Raw genomic sequence first — 9710 nt, forward strand, 5'->3', positions numbered from 1 at the left:
AACACTGCTCAAATGGGACTTAACATCTGAGGTCATCAGTCCCCTAGCACTTAGAACTACTTAAACCTAACTAACCTAAGGACATCACACACATCCATGCTCGAGGCAGGATTCGAACCTGCGACCGTAGCGGTCACTCGGTTCCAGACTCAAGCGCCTAGAACCGCTCGGCCACATCGGCCGGCGCAACACTGCTCAGCAACAGTATATGTTTACAGAATTTTATTATATATATGCTACTGAATGTATATAATATTTCTTATTTATTTAATCTGATAGGATCACTGACTTCACGATCTCTGTTACATCGGACCATAGTTTTATACGTAATTTCCAAACTTAAAAATGTATCATAGTTACTTAAAAATTCATTCTATTTTTTAATATGTTATAGCTTCTACTTTCTGCGTGTATTAGGCATTTGTTTGTTTTGTCCTCTTGGTTGAAATTATTGATCTTACTACCATTTCCTCAGTCTTCCTAAACACCTTCTGTTCACTTGATGAAATTTCGTCATCAATTATGGTATTCTGTTGTCTTCCATTCATGTGACATAACACTTTCAATTGTTCATGATTTCCTTAATCTGGCCATTAGGCTTTCCACTCCCAGTTCTTCACCGATGTCGGCATTCATCCTCCTGTGAGATAGTGTGTAACCCAGCTACTCTTCTTAACAATCGCATCCCCAATACTTGTGTTCTTTGTTCGTTTCCTTTTTCTACAGCCCATGACTCACTTCCAAAAGTAATAGTTGGTACTGACGTCACTTTGTAGGCCTTTCTTACTTTATTGACTGTTCTATAGATTGTCCTGTTAACAATATTAAATCTGTCTGCTTTCTTTTGTATGCCAACTTCTGTCATGAATGAGACAGTATTTCCTACAAAGTTGAACGAGTTTACTCTTTCTATTTCCGGATCATTTATTATTATTTTGCTGGAAACTGACTCCTGGCCAGTGAAAGCCGTACGTTCTTTGAGCATAAAAACAGAGTATATAACTTAGCTGGATAAAATATGAACAACTGTTTGGAGAGCGTTCTCAGCTCCAAGGAAGCCACAACGTGCGATGTGCGGTGACTGTCAAGCTAGATAAATATTTTTCTGATGCTTATATGCTCAGAATCATCGATCCCTTAAATTAGTGGGAAATCAGACAATTGATGTACCCAGCGCTATGCTAATTGCTTCTGAAAATATATGTATGCCAGTTAAGTCACTGCCCTATGAGTCTGTCTTTCCAAAGGCAGGATAAATATTCACTTAGAAAAGAAACAAACTAACTTCGAATAAATTATGTCAAATACTGGTTGCATATATTGTCATACAAACTGTAAATAACGTCTGTAGAAACTTAAATTAGTCACAGTTATGTTACATATCTTATGTAGTTTTTTGTCTCCAACGAGTGTATGAAAACGTAACGTGAATCAATTTACTTTAAAAACTTTCCGGACTCATATAAAATATTTAGGACTTTCTTGTAATATTTTTTGTTTTTTACAGCAGAAAAAATCCAGTACTTTTAAATCTCAAAACACCTAGCTACATAAAATAAAAATATGATCAAATCAGATAAAAATATAGGTGTAGTGAGTGACCTGAACTAAAAAGGCAAGATTGCTACGCTTTATTTATTTTTGTGAATGAATGGCGAGCGATGAGCCATAAAAGAGCTAGTTCATTATAGTGAGTGAACAGCTCTGATCCAATTCCTGAAAAGAATGGTTTTGCACATCTGAAGTGACATATCTTGACAAGCTTTGCTGATGACAGTATAGGCCTCCCATTATGTATTCAAGTAGCTGAAGAGGCAGATCAACCAGTAAGTTTATGGTTACGTCGATGTGTTATGCGTGATGGCGGAAAAGCACTATTGGTGGAAAGGTCCTTTTAAGAGGGATCAGACCTATCACTTTAAATCCAGCCAACATAATTCTGCGTGTTTGTATTTGACAGTGCAATTTTCACAATGCCTGGGAGATCTATGTTGTGATTGGTCATTTGTTGCGGTGATCCAAGCATCACACACTGAGTTTACAAATTTGTTAAAGATGCCCTAAGCGACTCTGTCTAATGCCGTAGTTTATGGCTGTCTGTCTAATGGCTGGAGTTTGGTGGCTGCTGTGAACTGGAAAAGACGAAAGTGTGACACCATATTCCTTGAAAAAAATGTAGGACTCAAGCTGAAAATGGGAACTATATTTAATGAGTACGAAGGAAGGATAGTCACTGGAACATCAAACGTGTGATACGAAATGGTGCTTGTATTTCAAAAAGCCTTTTTCTTTCATTCACTACCTTTGATCCCAATTGGACCGTCTCTGATAAAAAGAGGTCTGCAGATAACACTAATCCATGTGAAAAGTGGAGAGACACGCTAATTCCAAATGCACTAACAGCTAAAGCCATAGTGATAAGTTTTACTTTTTCTGATTTCCCCCCCCCCCCCTTTCTCCTCCCAATTTCATGCAATCCCCATCAAGCGACTAATCTGTCAGGTCTCTGGGCTGCAGTGATTCCAGCTTGCTCTACATCCCAAATGTAACCAGCGGTCACTTTCAGTCTTGTCAAAACATTATTCATGTTGTCAAAAAACAAGAATGTTTCATGAGAATGTAGTTTCCTGATGAGTCTGGAGGGAGAGTCTCCTGTGCTGTTTCAGAAATCCTGAAATCCAAACTGATCCCGCCATTCCAAGGTTACTCCAAGCGTGAAGTATCTTAAATTGACAGGCAACTGCACAGGTGTAGGCAAAATACTAAGTTCGTTCGGATTAAGACCATAGTACATATGACTAGCTTTAGTACAGTACTCTAAGCACATTTTCTTGTTCAGGTTCAAAACACATGGAAAACTGAATTTGTCTTAGTTGTGTATTTAAATTATCTTTGAATAAATAAAAGCTTCACAAAGTTATTAGCAAACTTAGTTATATTAATTTCTAGAATATAAGCTATGTTAGTTATATTAATACTAATTTCATTATATTTGGTGTTACCTTTAAAAGAGAGACAATATTATGCACAACACTACGAAACAAAAACTATGTTGCCTCAAATCTTTTTGTGAAAACATCTATCCAAGAATTCTGATGCCATTCTAAATCTTTGAATCTGTTGCACTTTCTCACTTAGGAATGTTAAGCCCTTTGATCATTTCTCTAAGTTTTGCTTCTATCACTGCTAATCTCATAGTTTAAAAAAAAAAAACATTATAATGTCGAACCATCCTAAAAACAAAGCGGCAGAACGACAATGAGTACAAACATGACTACATTCTAAACTACATTTCAATTTGACACTTGAAAGTATACCTGTGCAATGTCGCATCGGCAATAATTTCGAATTTATATTATAGTCGTTTAAGATGAGTAGCTGAAAAAAAGTTATGAGTTTTTGAGGAAAAAAAAGAAAATGAAATCAAACACCATGTAAGTGTTACCGGTTTAAAATAAAAGCAGAGCAAAATTTGGTTACGTAAAAATTGCGTTAGATATGATCTTGACTTTGACTACCTTGGGCCTATAACAGATAATAAGAGCACTTACAAAAAAAAAAAAAGGAAGCAGGGAGATTGGCCAAGTAAGCTGGTCTGCACCTATGTAAGTGGGCCATTGGGCTCCATCGACAACTGGAATTCTTTTAGTTCGATCTCATAGAGCGCAGGCGGTTGATGTTTTCTTGGAAACGGAATATACTGCATGCATGGTATGGCCTGTTCGTTCTCCCGATCTGAATCCCCTGGGATACACCAGAGAGACAGGTTGCTTCACGTCAGCATACATCAACCGTTCTCCAAGTTTTGAGAGCAGCTCTGCAGGGAGAATGGGCGTTACTGGGTCAACATATGATTTATGACGTCATTCACAGCATACTTTGTCATTTCTCATGCCTGTATTGCTGCCAGAGATGGTCACACCCCATACTGAACACATTAAGCAGTTCTCATAATGAGTGTGCAAATCCGTTAAGTCCGATAAAGCGCAGAACACTTTTGTCCACCGTTATGCGCGTTGCAGTTGTTTACCTTCTGTACTCTCTGCATTGTTTCTCCTTTACTATCACCCATTTACACTATTTTGTGAAAAATAAAAGCAACCATGCAAACTTTCCGTGAGTTGGTTTAATTTTGGACACTAGTGTAATTGTTTGTCGGCAAGTCGTCATTCCTGAAGGCGTTACGAGTACTTACAAAAATTCCACTCCTGGTCTGTCGGATGTGAAAATGATGATTATTATGATTATTATTCTTTGAAATAAACACATACGGAATTTTACGTTAACATACTTATTATTAACGAAAATTGCAAATGCTTATATAGGCAATGGTCAAGTCAGGAGAGAGGGACGTGTGCGTCTCTAAAAAAACAGGCGAGAGGGAGAGGTGATATAAAAACAAGTGATGAACAGCTTAGAAAAACTCAGAGATAGCAGTTTGTTCATTTTCATCGAAATAATTGATATACACTAAGTCTGCCATTTCTGGGCGTGATAGGTCATTGGATTACATATTTTAAAGAGCATCTATAACACGAAATACAAATCACTTTACTTATCCTTTCAGATGTCAGTGATCAGAATTAAAATTTTCCATGTAGCAGATGCTTTCTGTAACGTTTTTAACAGTCAGATAATAGTATTTGAGAAGATATAAAAATTCTTTGCGCAAACAAATATTTAAAAAATAAGATTTAAAAGTTCATAAGCCGTTTAACAAAGTAACGTCATATTATACTTGGTTTAACAAAGTAACGTCATATTATACTTGCCTTCACATTCCAGGGTTTTAATAGGTAGAAACTGCATAACATTTTATAGCGAAAGGACTTTTCTCACGGGACTGAGCATAGTTCGCTAAGACCTGTAAGGAAAAATACACGTAGTGCAGTTGTAAAGAAACAGTCAGAACGACGACGTTGTACTGCATAACAAAATCGAATAAACGCACTTGTAAGGATGGAGTTAAATTTAACCGTCCAGCGAGAGAAAAAAACTGTTGCTCGTAGCAAACACCGTTTCCGAAGCAGTGCACAGACACACGAACTTTTACAACGCGATCGGTCAACATGTGCTCGCACTTAGGTATTAGTTTATGCAAGCGTAGTTGTGCTACTGTATCGTACCGAGTGTTTGAACATTCTGTTTGACGTTGATAACACTTGTAAATATCACCGTGACGGTCACTATCTGCGCTCTACGGGAACAGAACTGTGTTCTGGTCGGAAGGTATCCAGGATATGAGGTACTTTTATTATTGCAAAATGTCAACAGGCGTTTAGCACGAATAAGAGTATGCAAATAGATAGCTATATAGCAAACGCATCAAACAGACGCCCAGACACTGCTGCCGTCGCTACTGACAATTGACGAACAGACAATTGACGGTAAACGAAACGCCAACAGTTTGGCTAATTTGCTTTTTCAGTTTTCAGTAAGTTCATCGAAGAAAGATACAGACATCAGATACTTCAGATATCAAGCACACCACCAGAAGCGCTACATCCTGGATGAGGAGGGTAGCGTAAGCAGTTCTGCTACGACGTGCTACGTCATGCAGCTACACACATAGTACAATATTCACTGCCTGACACTAGTCTCCATGTTCACCTCTTGTGTCGCAATCACCATGGGCGTGCAGAAAAGTGGAACTTGTTATTTGCTGCCCTCATATTCGTCATTTTTTTCTCGACTCTGAATGCAGCCATTGCCTGTTTTAATATCACATCTTTCCCTGTACGTTTTCATTTTCTTCGATACTGGATTTACCGAACTGAAAAATTAATTATTACGAAATTGCTCTCTTGAAGTTTGCTGACATCAATGAAATTCTATTCCTAGACTTACCCGCGATTGTTTTGCATTTACGTTAATATCCGCGATACGACATATTACGACTGAGTACATGAGTAACGGAGCCTCTGGGGAATCAAACAACAGACAGACACTTCAGGACAAACAAATTGCAACAATTGTTTCACATGGCCACAGTTCACTTGAAGGTAGGCTTCAGCAAGTTTTATGATGGATGCCCACAAACGTTTAAAGATCCCAGGCGTGTACTTAACGCGCAAGCAACCATCACTAATGTGTTTCCACAGGTCGACATTATCAACTGACCACCGTAGCTTTTAAATGACCCTACACAAAAAAATCCAATAGTTTCAAGTCGGGAGACTGGGAGCTACGACCGATACAAACGATGTCGAAGATATGTGCTAATTATTCTCGAACAGCCACACGAAAGTGTGACCGTCGTGCACGTACCAAATGCATTGTGAAATAAAAAGTATTCCGACACACCTTATGTGGCGCGGAATCTCTACACATGAAAGGCAATGTCCCGACTGTTTGACTCACTGACTTACTATCGCCCAGCCCAAACCGCTAAGGATAGAAATTCGAAATTTGGCAAAGGTATTGATCATATAGTTTAGGCATCATTCAGAAAGGGATTTTTCTTAATTACACTGCTTAGGGGGTGAGTAGGGGATGAGAGGTTTTCCGAAAATGCGTCAATAATATGGCAATTTTTAAGGTAGACCTACAAAAATTGGTATTTGGTTTCTCGGTCGGAAATAATGAAATACGTGTTTCAACATTTTTGAAAATTTAGCCCCTATTGGGGTGTAATAGTGGGTGATAGTATTTTTTAAAATAAATAATTATTTAAAAATTGGTATTTGGTTTCTCGTTTAAAAATGAGGAGTGGAACAATAGATGAAAATTTTTAGCAATGTAATTTTACGATTTAGCAAATGTTCATTCTGAAGAAGACACCCCTAGTAGGTGTCGAAACCTTGGTCAATGTACCTAACGTTTATGGGCAACCTGTTGGCTGTTTACCCTGATATTGATTTTAAGTAAATATTTCGTTATATTAAAAAGATATAATGTTAAATCTCTGAAAACTGGCATTTCAATTTTCGGTTAGATATCATCTATGGGCATATCACCAAAAGAACGCAAAATGCATAATTAACAAAATCCTTGGTCTACAGTTACCAAAATCGATTTTTAGTCAGACGTACAATGGGAAAAGACCACCCATCTAGGGCCTTGAAATTTCCTGGCAGATAAAAACTGTGTGCCGGATCGAGACTCGAACTCGGGACCTTTGCCTTCCGCGGGGAAGTGCTCTACCAACTGAGCTACCCAAGCACGACTCACGCCCCGTCCTCACAGCTTTACTTCTGCCAGTATCTCGTCTCCCACCTTCCAAACTTTACAGAAGCTCTCCTGCAAACCCTGCATACGGGCGCTGATAACCACGCAGTTGAGCGCCCCTACAAACCAAACATCATCATCATCAAACCCTGCAGAACCAGCGCTCCTGAAAGAAAGGATATTGCGAGACATGGCTTAGCCACAGCCTGGGGGATGTTACCATAATGAGATTTTCACTCTGCAGCGGAGTGTGTGCTGATATGAAACTTCCTGGCAGATTAAAGCTGTGTGCCGGACCGAGACTCGAACTCGGGACCTTTGCCTTCCGCGGGCAAGTGCTCTACCAACTGAGCTACCCAAGCACGACTCACGCGCCGTCCTCACAGCTTTACTTCTGCCAGTATCTCGTCTCCCACCTTCCAGACTTTACGGAAGCTCTCCTGCAAACCCTGCAGAACTATGGCCTTCATTAGACTGAAAAGTTTAGAAGGTATTGCAGTTTGTGAAAAACGTAAAAATTCGATTAAAGAAAAACAGAAGATATGTGTGCAGACCATACAAAAAATGGTTCAAATGGCTCTGAGCACTATGCGACTTAACTTCTGAGGTCAGCAGTCGACTAGAACTTAGAACTAATTAAACCTAACTAACCTAAGGACATCACACACATCCATGCCCGAGGCAGGATTCGAATCTGTGACCGTAGCGGTCGCTCGGCGCCAGACGGTACTGCCTAGAACCGCACGGCAATTCCGGCCGCAGACAATATAGCCTACGCAAGCGAAGCATCGGTTTCTAACCTAGCTGACCACACGCCATCCACGAAAGGCGGACCCGCGAGAGTAAAACGAAGCGGGGCTATTGTGTTGTCAGTAGAAAAGCAGTGGCAACAGGATGTGTCGCTCAGGAGAGCTCAGTGAGTTCAAATGCGGAGTAGCTATCGCATGTCAACAGAGTAACAAACCCATAAGAGACATTACAACACTTCCAATGGTGCCCAAGCCGACTGTCGGTGATGTGATTGTGCAGTAGAGACGCGGAAGGACGACCACAACTAAACCAAGACCAGACAGACATGTACTGACGAAGAGGGACAGTCGAGCACTGCAGTGGGTGGCTGTGAAACATAGCTTGAAAGCAATGGAAGGTATCACTGGTGAGTTCCCAACTGCTGCGAGGAGCCGAGCTAGCAACAGCCAGTGCTAAGCGACACACCAGAGGTGCAGCAAAGAGCGACACAACTGAGCAATGGATGACTGGAGATGTCATCTGGAGTTATATCCTGTGGGTTTGGATATGGTGAATGCCCGGAGAACGTTACCTGCGATCATATGTAGAGCCAACAGTGGTTGGTTGTGTTGAGAAGTAACGGGCCGAGCAGTCAACAGTGGAATACGAAGGGGCTGGTGTTACGGTGTGGGAGTGCTTTTAGTAGTCAGCATGTGCTCATCTTATGTGCTTAAGAAAACGGCGAATGTCGAACAATATGATCGCATTTTTCAGTGTTTAAATGAAAGTTCCTCAATTTGACTGTATATACTGTTTATTCTATTGCACAATCATGGCCATTTTCCGGTACAACACTGAAAAGATATACAGGATGTACCCCCACCCCCCACCCCGCAAAAAAAAACGCCGATAAACTTTATGGACAGGTTCCTTAGACAGAAATACGTAAAAATATCTGTAAACATGGTTTCTAAAATGCTTACCTTAACATTTATGATCACTTGTTAATCTTCGATACTATGAAAACAGATTTCTTCTGCTGCAGGGTCTATGTTTCCCGTGTTTCGCGAGGAGGTATTATTGATCAAAAAAAGAAAATAATGTCTACTAAAAATCGTGAATAAAATGCATACTTTAAGAGCTTTCAGTACTTGTTCATCTTCGCTACTGTGAAATATATCTCCTTTACTGAATAAATGCTCATAGCTCCTAAGCCACGCAGATTAGAACCCAAGTTTACTAGACACCTTTTTCTTGTTTTGGTCCATTCAGCCGCCTCACAATATGTGAAAAGCAAACAGCTTGCAGTAGGACAGATGTGTTTTGTGGTATCGATGATGAACAAGTGGTATGTCTTAAGGTCTATGCTTTAGACACCTCGTTTATGAGAATTTTTGTTTTGTTTTGTTGTAAGAAACCTGTCTCCAAAGTTTATCGGTGTTTTTGGGACAACGTGGATATATACAGAACGTATGAAACGAGCAACTGACCAGAAAGTAGGTACCTGTACCGTGTAGGATCAAAAGTTTTTTAGATTTTTTAAATTAAAAACATTATTGTAATTCTGTTACATAATAACCATGATCAGATTTCAGTAAATAAAGTCGCCGCCGAAATATATTAAACAGGATAACATAATGCAGGTGTCACAGTATATAAATCCACATCTGACATTTTCTCCATTTTCAGTATGCACATAATCACTTTACAACATACTGGTACATTATAGCATATAATGCGTTTTCATGGCAAACATTGGTAATCTCTTTCACAGTACGATTCTACGTGATCCACAGGTCTGCCTCGTAATGCAC

General features: G+C 39.6%; 1 non-coding gene across 1 annotated transcript; it reads right to left on the reverse strand.

Moving 5' to 3' along the window:
• Window positions 1-7455: 7455 nt before the first annotated feature.
• Window positions 7456-7530, reverse strand: Trnap-cgg (transfer RNA proline (anticodon CGG)). Its single transcript has one exon. It is a non-coding gene; the product is annotated as a tRNA-Pro (tRNA).
• Between the last annotated feature and the right edge of the window lie 2180 nt (window positions 7531-9710).

The sequence above is a fragment of the Schistocerca cancellata genome, chromosome 7 (assembly GCF_023864275.1).
Source record: "Schistocerca cancellata isolate TAMUIC-IGC-003103 chromosome 7, iqSchCanc2.1, whole genome shotgun sequence".
Lineage (NCBI taxonomy): Eukaryota > Metazoa > Arthropoda > Insecta > Orthoptera > Acrididae > Schistocerca > Schistocerca cancellata.